The 17,462-nt window shown below is 43.4% G+C and overlaps 1 protein-coding gene across 7 annotated transcripts in view; it reads right to left on the reverse strand.

Annotated features, from left to right (window-relative positions):
* The window catches only part of LDB1 (LIM domain binding 1), a 136,099-nt gene that overhangs the window by 34,991 nt on the left and 83,646 nt on the right, over nt 1-17,462 (reverse strand). Inside the window, exon 1 of one of the 7 annotated variants that reach the window (XM_069979965.1) lies at nt 491-585. The exons of the other annotated variants lie outside the window; for them this stretch is intronic. The gene's annotated coding sequence lies outside the window, so the exon portion shown is untranslated. Of the gene's footprint in view, nt 1-490; nt 586-17,462 lie in introns of those variants that run through there. 7 annotated transcript variants of the gene reach the window in all.

The following is a 17,462-nucleotide window of genomic DNA, read 5'->3' on the forward strand; positions in this document are numbered from 1 at the left end:
AATGAATGGCTGTATGCAATACGACAAGCAAATATGGTATATTAGGTGGAGGCGGCGGGGGTTAACTATCATTCGGAGTAAAGTTTGCAGTCAGATCAATTATTATTAGTCACAGAAGTGGTTAATGGAATTTAAAGGGGGACTCCGGAGTGAGTAGTGGAATCAATCAATATATAGCAGATAGCTAGAGCAAAGTATATAGGGTAAGAGAAGATACACACACAATATATAGTAGCATAAAAGTATATAGTACAAATGTAACAACATAAAATGAGTATGCGGGGGAGGGGGAACACTGTGGCTTTAAATAAAATGATAACACCTCCTTCACTGTAAGAGAGGCCTGGAAGACATTACATATACCAAGCAATGTGCAGCAAGGCCTCTGCCACCAATACCAACCGGAAAGAACCAAAAAGATACAAAACACAACAACAAAATACTAAAAAGACTATAAAGGAGAGAGAGAAGGCGGCAGGGACTCACTTACCTGAAGAAATGAAACTGCAGAATAGAAAAATAAAAAAAATAAAAAACCAAGAGACTCCAAAAGAGCTAAAACATGTCTGTATGGGGATCCAGGCCAAGGGGAAATGTCATGTAAAAGCTGCAGGCAGGCGCTGGGGAGGCTGCAGGCCTAGCTGGAGCTGCTGAGAATGGCAGCCTAAGGGGAACAGGAAGGCAGAAAGGTGGAGGAAGGGTGCCTGCTTTTTTTTTTCCCCTCTTTGTTTGCAATGCAACAATGGCTGCTCCTGCAAGCGCCAGCCCTGCTGCTGCTGCTGGCTTGTGGGCCCTCTGATGGGTTGTTGCAGAAGTCCTGAGTGCAGGAGCTTGCAGGGTGCTTGCTTGCTCTCTCACTCACTCCCACATTAACCCCCCCCTTTCTGTGTCTCCCACAAAGAGGCCCAGGAGGTGGCCTGTCCTGCACCCTTCCCCCCTACTCCTCCTTCTTGCTACTTGCTCTCTAGGGCTACTCCTCTCTCTCTCTGACTCTCATGAATACAGGAGAGAAGGGGGGGAGGAGGAGGAAGAGGATGGGAGGGAGCTGGAGCAGTCATAGGCTGGGAGGACAACAAAAGACAAGAGAGAGAGAGGTTATTCCTCTGCCTTCTCATTGTGTACACAGAGGAGAGGATGGGGGGTGGTGGTAGTTACTATACTGTCACTGACCAGCAATTGCTGTCACCCCCTATTCTGTATGTTGCGCAGCGTCACACGTAGCCGGTATATAGAAAACTGAGCCTGAATTGATATGATGAGGATCTGATTCCCAATGCAATCACCATGATAGTAGACAATGATCAGAATGGGGTCCCCCATTAACCATGATGGGCGCAATATAGGACATAAAACATGATAGTACCATATGGCGTCTATACGGGAGGTCCGACCGCACTGCTCAAGTTCCTTGTTCTGGATGCGTTCTGGACAGAGGCTTCTTATAGATCCATATACACAGATCTGATTCACACATGGTATATTGGTCAGAACCAGGAGGGCCGATTTAACCTGGGTATGTCACGTGTGTAATTTCATGTCCGTATTATGGACCGACCACGTGGATCGATAACCCAACTGTTGGTTCTGATCATCATAAATGGGTCAGGATAAGGATACGGATGTACTAATACACATATAACACACTTGCCCATTGTCCTGCATAAGGCTGCGTTCACACTGTGTCCGTTAAACTTATTCATTAAAGGGGATGGGAGACGTAAAAACGGTTGCGGCTGTATGCCATACCGCACAATACCTTTCCATTAACATATATATATATATATATATATATATATATATACTTCTGTAGATGTAATTTAGAAAATCTGCTGCCAAAAATTACCATGTGTAATTCCTCACAGAAAATCCACAGCAACAAGGCAGCCACTTGAATGAACCTTAGTTGCAATACCAGACACGGCCTGGGTACAAATGTGGCGCTGTTGCAAGAATAATGAATAGTCACAACTAATAACTTGTCTTCCTGATTGAAGTAGGGTTCCAATCTAAGACGGTTTATAAGTACATGGAGTATGTAGGTAGATAGACAATTACATCTGGTGTTTGGGGGGGGCACTCTTATCAGCCCTATGAGAACAGCTTTTGTCTGAATGATCACATGTAAGATTGTCGCAACCAAACACAAAGACATACATACCATAGAGGCAACCCAGGCATGTACTAGGGGGGTCATGACCCAGTTCACTTGGGCTATTGGCTGTGTGGATTAGCATGGACCCCCCCCCCCCCCAATCCAAATTTATGGCCATGTTACTAAATGAAGGGATATGAACCAATGGGTCAGGATGCCATTATTCTCGTCTACAAAGGATAGGAATGAAGAATATTATGGTGGGTCATGGTGACATGGACCCTGTCCTTTGGCCTTATTAGCACTTGTGGGTGTCCCAGAGGGGGTCACTCCAGTCAGGACCCCCTCCTCACAACCAGACCAGAGGGCATCCCAAGGAATGGCTGTAGTTTTGCCAAAATTCCAACCATTCCTATACAATCATCAGAATAGCCGCCATATAATTCTACCTGTGATGACTTATCTCTTAAAGTGATTGTTCCAGGGTTACCCCCTGCCCACAGGAGAGGGGACAACTAGCTCATCTATGGCGGTGACGCCCATGAGAACGGAGGTCAGGGAGTGGAGCGGCAGCCCCCGTGCTTGACTGCAAAAATGAAAATCAATATTTAAAAAAAAAAATTTTGCAGTCGCATGAAATTCTATATTGCAATGAGATATTGTGTGACCCCCATAGGGATATATCAGACTGCCATCCACCGCATTAATGCGAAATTCCTGCTTATTTAATCACCGCCGAGCCCAAGCCTAGAGTTGTATATAGCGGCCGGTCAGATTGCTGCTTTTTGTTTCCCAATGACCTTATAGGTTGCCATGCAGTATCCGCTAAACTATGTGTAATAACTATTTATATGTCTGACCTACTTCTGTGCCAGCATCAGACCCTGGGGTATTGTGTCTGCCCGATAGACACCTGCAGAGCCTATGGATATTGTAGCAAGGTGTCTCCAACTCGTTCTTCCTCTTGCCAGACAGGGGCGCCACTGAGCAGCTTTGGTTCTGGAGGATGTATTGCATGGTCATGCATTCAAAGCTATATATGTTTTTCAAATAGACTTTTATTATTACGCTATGGTTAGATATGTATATATTTTTTTTTTTGGTGACTTACAGTAGCTTCCTTGAGAACGAAAGCATTGGACATTGAAATTGGTGAAGACAGATGATATCAGCAAAGACTCAGCACACCCTCATTTATATAAGACAGATGGCTGGTTCATAAAAATCCTCAGGTTTCGCCAACATTGTTGTTATGTGTGTGGGCACCTTAAAGGTCCACATACACATTAGAAACAAGGTTTCTCAACCCACTGGCTTTGACAGCCTACTCTCTAATGTGTATGGGGGCCTCCCAACTTCTGACATGCTGGAGGATAGAAGGATCAAGCATGATGAATTTCAACTGCCTGCTCCTTTTGTCCTTGGAAAGATAAGCCACTGCCAGAGGAGTATAGTAGCATCTTATACCTCCTCTCTCCATTCAGAACACACGAACGCTCAGCTGATCTAAAGATTTCTAGATCAATGAATCCCAATGGTCAGACCTTCCCAAATTTGGAGAATGGGCCACAGTTGGCCCCAACCACATATCAGCGATTGTTCATGTCCAATCACCCTCCAATGAAGTGGGTGAGAATGCCGCACAACTTCTAAAAGATCCCCAAAATTTTCCATCTCTTTGTCGAGACTGCAAGATCTAACCTAGGAGCACTCTTTATGTTTTCAGCAAGATCTTTACTGACTGTAAATAGATTTCTTCTTCCATCTTCCCTTACTTTGGTCTAATTTTCTGCTACTCACCAATACCCCAGTCCTACTATTTTTGATTTTCCTCCTGTTTCATGGAATAGAGCCTAAACAAGCTCTTTAAAGAGCCTTTTACAAAGCTTGAGGATAAATCAGGATGTTTGCCGGATCCTCTGCTCTGCTTCCATCATTCATTGGCCGCACCCTCTATTATACATGAAGATGTGTGGCCGACATTAGTTGCCATTATCCTCTCCGGATCAATACCTTTTTAACCTATTCAGCAAGGGCTATTCCCACCTCAAACCCTTACGGCATGTCCACAGGATAAGCTGTAGATGTGAGTGCCACCTCGAGGAGCAGCATCTCTCTGGAGAACGAGAACTTGGGCATTCATCAAGGTATATGAGAGTTATGTAAACTGCATAAAACAACAAGCTCAGCTTTTTTTGGCATCCCAGCCAATGCAAAGAGGTAAGAAGAAGCTGGGAGGCCCTTGTTCTTAAAGGAAAAGTCTGGTGAAAATTTTTATTAAATTTTATTTAAGTACTGTCTTGCCTCCCAAAAGTTATACATTATACACTTCTTAAGGGAAATGCACATAAAGTGCTTATTTTCCTGCACTTACTACTGCATCAAGGCTTCGCTTCCTGGATAATATTGTGATGTCACTTCCTGGATAACATGGTGATGTTACTTCCTGGATAACATGGTAATGTCACTTCCTGGATAACATGGTGATGTCACGACCCGACTCCCAACATCCCTCTGCCATCATCCTCTCCAGGAGTCACAGCCCGCACAGCTCTGGGAGTCGGGTTGTGACATCACCATGTTATCCAGGAAGTGACATCACCATGTTATCCAGGAAGTGACATCACCATGTTATCCAGGAAGTGACATCACCATGTTGTCCAGGAAGTGACATCCCCATGTTATCCAGGAAGTGACATCACCATGTTACCCAGGAAGTGGCATCACCATGTTATCCAGGAAGTGACATCACCATTTTATCCAGGAAGTGGCATCACCATGTTATCCAGGAAGTGACATCCCCATGTTATCCAGGAAGTGACATCACCATGTTGTCCAGGAAGTGACATCCCCATCTTATCCAGGAAGTGACATCACCATGTTATCCAGGAAGTGAAGCCTTGGTGCAGTAGTAAGTGCAGGGAAAAAAGCAATTTATAAGCATTTCCCATAATAAGTGTATATTGATGATTTGGGGGGCAATACAACACTTTAATAAAAATTTTCACCAGACTTCTCCCCTGGGTGCGGGTTCCAGAGCTGAGACCAGCATCTGTTAGACATTTATGGATGTGCCATGAATGTTCGAGATGGGAATACACAAGAACTTATTCTACAGTATATCTTTAGTGAGATTGGACCTGACAGACCAGCCTTCCTTCCCCATGTACATCCCTTGGGTGTCCATGACCTTGTTACCAATCAATGGCTATCCTTCCTTGCACCATGTTCGGTATAAACTAGAGATCAGCGCAACTTGATCATGTTCCAGTCGGCATTTGAATATCGGTGGCTTAAGAAGTTGGTCGTTGTTCAATACACTGTGTGAACAATGACCATTGTTTGCAATAACTTCAATTCAGCACATTTCTCTACAAGAACGGACATTGAATAGAATGTCCGTTCTTGTAAAGAACATGTCATGTGAACATAGCTCCTGGCGGCCTTCCATAGCCCATGTACATTTCCATAGGATGCCGAGAATAGGCAGAACATACGCAGACCACCTCCTCATATAATACTGGGTGCACTTTAAAAATTCCCATAACATTTTATACATGCTTAAAAAAAGCCGTAATCGGTAAATGTGTGTAATAACATGCACAAGTAGCCCTCCGCACTCACTGCGTGCGCCGCTTGCTGATTTCCCTCTCCACTGAGTTTTATGCCAGTTCCTTAGTTGATGCAAATCACTGTAGTTGCCATAGCAACACGCTGGGACTTCTGTCAATTTAAATGGTGTGATTTGGTACGATGATGTTTTTATATGACCGAAATACCAAATACATAGACCCCCTTCATTTGTAGTCGGGACTTCAAGCATCGCTGACCGTAGACCTAAGCTGGCCGTATACATTAGATAAGTATGGACTGAACCTTCTAATTTCGGCAGGACCATATGGTGATCTCCCCATTCTAACACCATTATTGGATTTCATTCACCTGATCCTTTTGTTCTTGGAGAGATATACCACCAAAGAAGCCTGGCAGCCGCTTTAGCCCCTTTTCCCAATAAGAAAATAAGCGTTTATGTGTAATAGGGCAACGGAAGCGATAGCTGAGGGCCGAACATGTGTCCAGCCAAGAAATCTTACATGGAGACCCCACTGATCTCTAGAGAGGCTTCACTCCCTGGCTCATTGCTAGATAGGGGCTTCATAGAATAATGGGCCATATTACAGAGAGATTTAGCTGACAGATTTTTGAAGCCAAAGCAAGGACTGGATTTGAAAAGAGGAGAAATTTCAGTCTTTTTATTAAGACCTGTTCCCTGTTTATAGTCTGTTCCTGGCTTTGGCTTCAAAAGAAAAATCTCTCTGTGTAAAGGCACCCTAAGGGCCCTATTTCACCGGCCGATTATCGTGCAAAAAATTCATTAAATTGCTTGAATTTAAACGATAATCGTTCTGTGTAACGATTGTAAAATCGTTCGTATGTCGTTGATTGCTGATTTAGATCTGAACCTAAAATTATCTGTAATCGTTCGCTGTAATTCCACATTCGTTCGCATTGTTCACTAATCGTTCAGTGTAATTGCACATTGTCCGTTGTTTTGCTGGGATCAGAAGGAATAAACGATCATAGTAACGATTGCAATAACGATCATAGTAACGATTATCGTTCTGTGTAATATGGTGAACGATTTCAGGTTAACGATAAACAATCTCATTTGTGATCGTTTATCGATCCGCAAATTTATTGGCTGTATGAATAGACCCATTGAAATGAATGGGTTGTAATGGATTCAACATTTCCAGGTCCGTGAAAACGGAAGAAAAATACTGATGTGTAAATGTAGCCTTAAGGCCCTATTACACAGGACGATAATCGTGCGAAAAATCATTATATCGTTCGACATTAAACAATAATCGTTTTGTGTTTTGTTGATTACATCTTCTAAGCTAAAATCATCGGTAATTGCTCGCCAATCGTTCGTTAATCATTCTCTAATCTTTCGGTGTATGTACACATGGTTCGATCTTTTGTTGGGATCAGAACGAGTAAACGTTCGAAGTAACTATCGTAGTTACGATTGTAACTAATGACTATCGTTCTGTGTGTTATGGGAACGATTTCAGGTCGTTTGCAATCGTTTAGCATTAATCTATGAAAATAGAAAATCGATTTGTCTAATAGGACCCTTATAATGGAGCCCTGCAAAGACTTGGATTGGGGAGTGAAGCGCAGTGACGTGTGCTTCTCCTGGCTCTATCTAGAGATTTCTGCCGTTCTGAGGTCCTAGATGTGTATCTAAAGGTGCCCATATATATCACTGAATATTCACCAAAAACCCAATGGCAAGGGTGAAAAACTCTCCCGATTCCTTTAACATATGGAACATATTCCACTCAGCCAAGTGTTTTTGTATTCTGAATGGAGAGAGGAAGGCTAAAGGCCCTATTCCACGGAACGATTATCGTTCGTATTCGGCCGATATCGGCAGCTACGGACGATAATCGTCCGGTGGAATAGAGTGCAACGATCAGCCGACATCGTTCATGTCGGCTGATCGTTGCAGCCGCTTGTTTTTCAACATGTTGAAAAACAAGCGACTGATATAGCAGCGATCTGCTGCCGTCGCTCCGTTGAATAGGAGCATCAGCAGCAGACGCTGCTATATCCTATGGGCTGCCCGGAGGATCAGCGATCCCCGGGCAGCTCCCTGCCGCCCCCTCCCGCACTCACCCGCTTGCTGCAGCCGCGTTGAATAGCGGCGGCAGCGAGCGGGGAACGAGGAGCAAACGAGCGCTGAGAGCGCTCGTTTGCTCCTCTAAACGACCTGTGGAATAGGGGCATAAGCCACTGCCAGACTCTTTATTGCTCTAAGATCAAAAGGATCAGGCAGTTGAAATGCAACATGCCTGATCCTGCTCTATTCCACCATGATCCGCCAGGTGGCCAACACCCACATTAGATGGTCAGCCAGTCCCACTGAGATCACGTAAATTGATGTGTGTTCAGATGAGTTTTTACCAATGTCTATGGGGGGGGGGGGCTATGGACCACTATCTGCACAGGGACTGTATGTTCTCCAAGGTTTCTTCCCACACTCCAAAATGATCCTCCTAGCATCGCTGGCTTCCTTACAAATTGGCCCTGGCATGTGTATATGGCACGGATGTTACATCTTGAGTCACATTGGCCATGGGAAGAGATATGAGTCAAATGTGTCTTTTCTGTGATTGTCCAGGAGTGTCCAGAAGTACAAACAGCGCCGCCATGTCTTCTGCATGTGAGGTGGGCTGTTTATATCTCATGTCCTGACAGTAGAGGGCACTATGAGGGTGCTGCTGGTACCATGGCTATAGGACTATGAAGGGGTAGCATGGCTGTTCTGCAAGAAATGTGGCTATGATGGAGGTACTGTGGCTGGGATGGGGCTATAAAGGATAAACAGCCCTGGCTACGAGGGGGAACTATGAACATACTGCAACTATAATGCAGGCACAATGACTGTACTGTGGATACTTTGGCTATAATGGAGACATTATAGTTGGTAAAGGGGTACTATGGCTACGCTACATGTACTGTGGCTAGGATGGAGGCACTGCGGCTGTAAAAGGGACACAATGGCTGAATTGAGGGAATTGTGGCTATGATGGACGTTATAATGCTGTGATTGGACTACTATACGAGTGCACTGTTGCTGTACTGCGAGTACCTTGGCTGTGATGTAGACGTTATAGCCAAGAAGAAGGTACTGAGCCCATATTATGGGAGAGGTACGTACTATAGCAGAAGTAATATGGCAGTGAAGAGAGTGCTATGACTATACTGTATGTACTATGGTAGAAGTAATATGGCTGCAAAGAGAGTTCTATGACTATACTGTATGTACTATGGTAGAAGTAATATGGCTGCAAAGAGAGTGCTATGACTATACCGTATGTACCATAGCAGAAGTATTATGGAGGTGAAGAGAGTGCTATGACTATGCTGTATGTACTATGGTAGAAGTAATATGGCAGTGAAGAGAGTTCTATGACTATACTGTATGTACTATAGCAGAAGTATTATGGAGGTGAAGAGAGTGCTATGACTATACCGTATGTACTATGGTAGAAGTATTATGGAGGTGAAGAGAGTGCTATGACTATACCGTATGTACTATAGCAGAAGTAATATGGCAGTGAAGAGAGTTCTATGACTATACCGTATGTACTATAGCAGAAGTATTATGGAGGTGAAGAGAGTGCTATGACTATACCGTATGTACTATGGTAGAAGTATTATGGAGGTGAAGAGAGTGCTATGACTATACCGTATGTACTATAGCAGAAGTATTATGGAGGTGAACAGAGTGCTATGACTATACCGTATGTACTATAGCAGAAGTATTATGGAGGTGAAGAGAGTGCTATGACTATGCTGCATGTACTATAGCAGAAGTAATATGGCAGTGAAGAGAGTGCTATGACTATACCGTATGTACTATAGCAGAAGTAATATGGAGGTGAACAGAGTGCTATGACTATACCGTATGTACTATGGTAGAAGTATTATGGAGGTGAAGAGAGTGCTATGACTATACCGTATGTACTATAGCAGAAGTATTATGGCAGTGAAGAGAGTGCTATGACTATACCGTATGTACTATAGCAGAAGTAATATGGAGGTGAACAGAGTGCTATGACTATACCGTATGTACTATGGTAGAAGTATTATGGAGGTGAAGAGAGTGCTATGACTATACCGTATGTACTATAGCAGAAGTAATATGGGAGTGAAGAGAGTGCTATGACTATACCGTATGTACTATAGCAGAAGTAATATGGCAGTAAAGAGAGTGCTATGACTATGCTGCATGTACTATAGCAGAAGTAATATGGGAGTGAAGAGAGTGCTATGACTATACCGTATGTACTATAGCAGAAGTATTATGGAGGTGAAGAGAGTGCTATGACTATACCGTATGTACTATAGCAGAAGTATTATGGAGGTGAACAGAGTGCTATGACTATACCGTATGTACTATAGCAGAAGTATTATGGAGGTGAACAGAGTGCTATGACTATACCGTATGTACTATAGTAGAAGTATTATGGAGGTGAAGAGAGTGCTATGACTATGCTGCATGTACTACGGAAGAAGTATTATGACTGTAAAGAGAGTGCTATGGCTATGCTGCATGTACTATAGCAGAAGTATTATGGAGGTGAACAGAGTGCTATGACTATACCGTATGTACTATAGCAGAAGTATTATGGAGGTGAACAGAGTGCTATGACTATGCTGCATGTACTATAGCAGAAGTATTATGGAGGTGAAGAGAGTGCTATGACTATACCGTATGTACTATAGCAGAAGTATTATAGAGGTGAACAGAGTGCTATGACTATACCGTATGTACTATAGCAGAAGTATTATGGAGGTGAACAGAGTGCTATGACTATACCGTATGTACTATAGCAGAAGTATTATGGAGGTGAACAGAGTGCTATGACTATACCGTATGTACTATAGCAGAAGTATTATGGAGGTGAAAAGAGTGCTATGACTATGCTGCATGTACTACGGAAGAAGTATTATGACTGTAAAGAGAGTGCTATGGCTATGCTGCATGTACTATAGCAGAAGTAATATGGCTGTAAAGAGAGTGCTATGACTACGCTGTATGTACTATGGTAGAAGTATTATGGCTGCAAAGAGAGTGCTATGATTATACTGTATGTACTATGGCAGAAGTAATATGGTCGTGAAGAGAGTGCTATGGCTATGCTGCATGTACTCTGGTAGACAGTAGTGGATTATAATAGGGGCGTTTTGGGCGGCAGCCCGGGGCCCTGAGCTCCGGGGGGGGGGGGGGGCCCATGACCACTCAAAAAGACTTATACTTTCAGTGGTGTACTGTCTCCTGGCTACACATCCGCCATGATTTGCAAAAAAAAAATCACAGTTTTTTATGGCAATTTTGCACAAATCAGGACGTCGCCCGTTCACTCACCTAACCGCGTCCATGAGCACCTGATGTAACGAGGGGTGAAATAAAGTTACAAATTTTTATGAACTTAAGAGTGCCTCATCCTTCACTTCTTTGCTGTGTACAGTTTGAAGTAAGTTCTTTATCTATTTTGGATGATTGAGCACCGTGAGAGTCTAAGGGTCGACTATCAGCGGGACACGCCACATCCGTACTGGGATCTGTAGTGCTGAGGTATTTATCTTTTGCATGCATTATCTATACTGTACTATGAACGCCAGGCTAGTGCCGCCATAGTTACAGTGGGTTGGGGGGCCCAGGCTTGGTGAACAGCCCGGGGCCTATGGTAAAGTTAATCCGCCCCTGGTGGTAGAAGTAATATAGCTGTAAAGAGAGTGCTATGGCTATTCTGTATGTACTGTGGCTATCATGATAGCCCTTTGCCTGCGACAGACTCTCTGTACATCGCTGTAGAATATGTTGGTGCTACAATTAGAAAACAGACGTAAATACAAAACCAATTTTCAATATACGTATATAGGATTGTGATCACCGTATCCTATCATACATGCAATTCCTAAATATTTCCTAGTGTTCTCCATAGTGAGAGTCCTGGGGATAGTGGGGTCAGGACGGCCCTGGAGCGGCACAGAAGGATGTGACACACTTTTATCCTTTGTTATTCAGTCTGTCTCATCCCAAGCCCTGCAACAGATTTGCCTTTAGGTCATCAGTAATCCATGTTCACAGGCAGAGGAGGGAAAGCGATCTGGTGACAAAAAGAGGGACAGATGGCCGTGTCCTAAATAAATAAATAACAAAACTCTGCTGCGCCCTCCTCATCCTCAGGACGGTGGTCTCCTCGGTGGTCACAAAGGTGTAAATACAAGGACAGCTGATGGGGGAAAGGTGGCAAAGGGCCGAATTCTCACCATGGAATTATCCTTATTCCAGTATAAAAATAACCCCCATCCCTTAGTGTCTGAGTAATCCCAAGGGAATGCTATAAGGATCATCTTGTTATTGCTAGATGAAGTGAATGTGTGCGGGTCTAGGATGCCAGCTAAGTACATGGACATTGTAAGCTGGTGTGTGTATATATATATATATATATATAGTGGTACCTTGGTTTAAAAGCATTTTGCAAGAAGCATTTTGCTCATGCATTTTCAAAATTGTAACTTGGATTAAGAGCATTGCTTTGGTTTAAGAGCTCCCTGTACTGGGTGGGAGCAGGAGTGGAGGAGGGGCATGGCCTGCATAGCAAGGTCTACAGCCCTGTACTCTGACCCAGGAAGTCTCCCTCTCCTTCCAAATCATGGCAGATCCACTTCAGGCTGGGTCTTGCATCAGGGGACAGGACTGTGGAGGTAATCTCTTCATAGCTGTAACCCCTATCTCCCTGGACAGAGAGTGCTGCTATAATGTGCCATATACTGCTCCTTCCTTTAAACTCCCTGCAGTCTGTCAGTCCTTGTGTTTCCCATCCTCTCCATTCCTGCTATAATGTGCCTGCACTTACACTCAGCTATACACACTGCTCTATATAAAGCTTCTGTCACTGTCCTCCTGCACAGCTCTGTGATTCTCACCTCCTGATTGGTCCATGCTGAACACACACCCCTTCCCCATTGCTGTCATGTGACCACACAGACCTCTGGTAGCAGCCCTGCTCTTCTATTCTTGCCTGTTGTACTATACTACTGCATTATGGGGATCTGCAGTTCCATCCTGTATCTATAAACTGCTGCTGTGTTATCAAGTTTATGCACTTACTATACATTATACTCCACATGCTGATTGCTATACTGTACAGTAACTTATAATATCACACATTCAGCTGTTTCTCATTGTGTGTTTCATCTGTTCTACGTGTTATTCAGAATTAAAAAAAATCATTATTTTTGGGGTGTGGAACCAGTTGTCTGCATATCAGTGATTTCTTATGGGAAAATTTGCTTTGGTTTAAGAGTGGATTTGGATTACAAGCACAGTCCAGGAACAAATTATGCTCGTAATCCAAGGTACCACTATATATATATATATATATATATATATATATATATATATATATATATATATATATATAGGAATTTGTATAGTGATCGTTTATTGGTTAATATACATGGTCAACTAACATAAACTTGTAGGGCCGGCGCCAGGCAAAGATGGACAACTACCAAGACCTGCAGGTCTATGGCAATCATGTTCTTTGATGGACAAGCTAAGAATAGGGTAAAAGGTGCCCACTGTGACAATGGCCACTTAGTAAGGAGCCCATATTATTAGATGACCCAAGGAATTAGGGTATCACGCTTTCTCATTGACCCCTTCCATCAAACTTTTTAATCGTGATGCACCAAATCACAAACTCTAGGAAGGGAGGGCGGGACTCTCCTGCCGCTGCCTACACATGGAGTGGTGGGTCTGGGGGGAGGGGGAAGTATTTATCTCCTCTATCACTCTCATTCGTAATAGAATTTTAAAATAAATTGACAACTGGGTGGTCATGTTCCTGTACACTTTGATACTGTCCAAACAGTGCTGACTGTGCAGGGACACACCCCCTCTGACTAGACTGAATGCTAACACCCAGTTGTCAAATTATTTTCACATGTTTAGGGTGTTAACCCCTGCCTGACCGCAGTCCTGCTGCAGTCAGGCAGGGGTTAACTGCAGCTAAATAATAATAAAAAAACATTTAATTCACCTAGGGCCCATTCCCGGTATCGGCACGCCTCCTGTACCGTTCCCGGCGCAGGCAGTGTGACGTACACTACCTGCGCCGGAGACGGAGATCGCCGAACCTCTCCCGGGCAGCCGAACGTCTATTCGGAGAGGCTCGGAGATGCTCAGCTGCCGGGTGAGCTTTGAGAGAATGAGAGAGGCGCCGGAAGTTGCCTGTGCCGGGAACGCCCCATACGGTGGGGATGGGGCCATTTTTGAGCTCCCCCACCGTATGGGCGACCATACCTGGCGTATAAGATTAACCCCCGACTCCTAAGAAGAATTTTTGGGGTTAAAAAAGTCATCGTATACGCCAGAAAATACGGTATGTATGTTACAGTATTTGTATTACTACATCAAATTGCATATTGCTGCTACCTCCCAAGGGGTTTGTTGCTGGTCGCGTCGGCGCTTCCCTATAATCTTGCCGTAGTCTCCCCAACCCCAGTCGATCGGCATTAGGTGTTAGTAATTTTATTCAGCTGACTGACGGCTGTTACAGCCAGTCAGCTGCTAGGCTTGATCTGGGCTGGGACTTCTGCTCCCATAAGTATCCTGCACTTAGGTTCATTCCTTGCCTGCGATAGTGCCTAGTTTACTAGTGTATCTTGATCTAGCATTATTTCCTGCATTGCTTTTCTGATTATCTGACTTCTGGCTCTTGACTGTTCGACTACCCTCTTGGATTCTGTATTGTACTGCGCTGCTCGTGTGCTATTGACCTGGACCTCTGACACTGCCTTATTGTGTTGTGTTTGTCTTGTTTTGCTCTGTGTTGCTCTTAGTGGAGATCAGGGTTTGCCGTCCAGTTGTCCGTTGCCGTTTAGGGTTTCTGAGGCAAGTAGGCAGGGACAGCGGGGTGGGTGCCAGCTTCAGGGCTCTCCTGTCCTTGTGTCATCCTGTCCCTGATTCTGAACAATCTCCCTGTCTTTACATGGGATTTTATCATTGTTATGTGTAAAATGATTTGAATAAAGTTTTATTATCTTTTGCAGAATAATAAATGTACTTGTGTCCTGGATCTTCTTGTTTTTTTGGGGGTTATTTTTCAGTTTGTGTCTGTAGCTACTAAGGAGAATTATGTATCTCTATGGTAACAGACTACAAATAGACTGTATGTAGTCAGATTCTGAATCTCCTGTTGCTTTCTTCCATTTGCCTTCTCTTCTACTGTTCATTGGTTATATAGAAGAATAGATTATTGAAAGTAAGGCTCTGGTCAACTTATAGCTTTTAAATTTTTGCCGAGGATTACACTGGTAACAGCACGGGACCAGCGCTGAGGATGAAGGTAAGAGACATACCTTCCTCCTCTGCGCCCCGTTTGCAATAGGAGGCTATTAGCATGTTAGATTCCTCTAACCTTCTTATAGTTCCCCTTTAAGTGTCTGGCAGCAGCAAACTCCACTCTCCACACTCACAATGCATGCATGCTCCATTAAGCTAAGTGTGCACGTGTATGGAGGAAACAAGTTATTGTCTGACAGCTATAACCATGGAGACACATCTGTCTGTATAGAACATGTGGGGCTTTTTGTAGTCTCAACTATTTCTTCAAAGATGCTTATTGTGGATACAGTATTTGATGATATATATATATATATATATATATATATATATATACATATATATATTGCATGAATTCCTCACACCACATCATTACTGTATACCTAGAGTGCATGTCTTCCTGGGAGAAGTTCATCCCTGTAAATGTATCTCTGCTATCCCCAACTGTCAATCACTAGGTCACTACATAGACACAGAGAAACATATATGACATCATCTGTGTGACAAGATGTCATATGGTAGGAAAAACTAATGATACGTATGAAATAAACTAGAACAAGTCATTCATTGGCCACAAGGGTCGTCCTCCTTAGCCCAAAACATTGTATTCTAATACGATTCATCCATTACTTTAAATACAAATGGATATCAGCTATATGTTGAGCACAATATAGCAGTCAGTTATTTATATGCCAAACTAGAACTAAAGGGGTATTCCCATCTCAGGTAATTTAGGTGGTCTAGTAGGACTCAAATAGTTAAATATTTTTTTGCAAATATAGCAAACTTAGCAAACTTGTCTCCTTCTCCTGATATGCTCCTATTTTCTTTCCCATAGTTGACAGCTCATTGTCGAAGTTACCGACCACCACTCTGCTCTAAAATCATTGGTGAGACTGATAAACATATAGTGCAAATGTATAGTGTATATACTGTATAATATATATTAAAGAGGTATTCCTCTCAAACATAACTTTTGATATGTTGCTGCCCATGGTGAGACCAGCAATTCCTTCCATACTTGTTATTATCTATTCAGTCTCCTTCCCCCAGTTCTGAGCTGCTGCTTTCTGTTGAAAACACAAATATCTATGTGTGAGCCTTTTTCACTGTCTCCCCCTCTTCCCCCCTCCCATCTGAGATGGCTGATGTAAACAAGTCCCTGGCAGGCTGTATCTACAACATTGTAGCTTCTTGTTAAAGCTGGGAGGGTTAAACTGAGGTCAAGTTGCTAATGAATTCACTGTGATTAATGCTTCCAGCATTACAAAGAAGCTACAATGTTGCAGATACAGCCTGCCAGGGACATGTTTACAACAGCTGTCTCAGAAGGGAGGGGGATGAGGGAGAGACAGAGAGAGAAAGGATCACACACAATTTTTTGTGTTTTCAGCAGAAAGCAGCAGCTCAGAACTGGGGTAAGGAGACTGAATAGATAATAATTATGGAAGTAATTGTTAGTCTCACCATGGACAGCAATATATGAAACATTATGTTTGAGTGGAATAACCCATTAGGCCATGTTCACACATGGCATAACAGCGGCCGTTCTGTAATACGGCTGTATCAAAGAACGGCCGATATCTGAGGTGTTCAACCCGGGCGCTACTGCATTACCAACCGGGTTAACATCACTTCTTTTTAACTGGAATGCGGGCACATTCGGGTGTACATTCGGGTGTGCACTCCAATTAGCCACAGCAGACAATGTAAAGTACGTCCGGGAGCCTCACGTTGCATTGTGTGCACAGTCTCTTTCGTGCGGCCGATGTTCCCTGAATAGCGGCTGCACAAAATAGACATGGCAGTTTTCTGCATGGCCGCATGGAATCCCAGCCATAGTAGTTAATGCGATCGGCTGCTGTGATTAAACAAATGATCAAAAAATACATTGTGTGAACGAGGTCTTAATATGTATACTATAGCTTTATCTATCAGCCAGATCACTGCTTTTAGAGCAGAGTAGTGGTTGGTAACCTAGACAATGAGCTGTCAACAATAGGAGGGAAAGAGCAACATATCAGGAGATGGAGGGAAGTTTGCTAACTGATAATAACTATATTAGTTGAGATAGGAATATCCCTTTAAGGAATTAGAACACACTAAACTTTAGGTCATATGAATAACCCTCTCTATTAGCCAGTTCCTATGAAGGCTCCTACTATTCTGGAGGACTCTGAAACATCTGAGTAGGGGCCATGTAACCATGTGACACCACATCCCTCCTGCAGTGGCCGTCACAGCCTGCAGCTTCTCATGGTGATCAGAGATGGTTACTTGATCTTTTAACCTTTTTCAGTGAATTCTTATATCCCTATAGTATAACAATACTAGTGCATCTTTACTTGGGACTGTACATCTTCTGACAGAATTTTGACAACTGGGTGTCACCAGTTGGAGGTGTGTCCCTACACTACCTGACACTATCCAATCAGG

The sequence above is a fragment of the Dendropsophus ebraccatus genome, chromosome 8, assembly GCF_027789765.1.
Source record: "Dendropsophus ebraccatus isolate aDenEbr1 chromosome 8, aDenEbr1.pat, whole genome shotgun sequence".
NCBI lineage: Eukaryota > Metazoa > Chordata > Amphibia > Anura > Hylidae > Dendropsophus > Dendropsophus ebraccatus.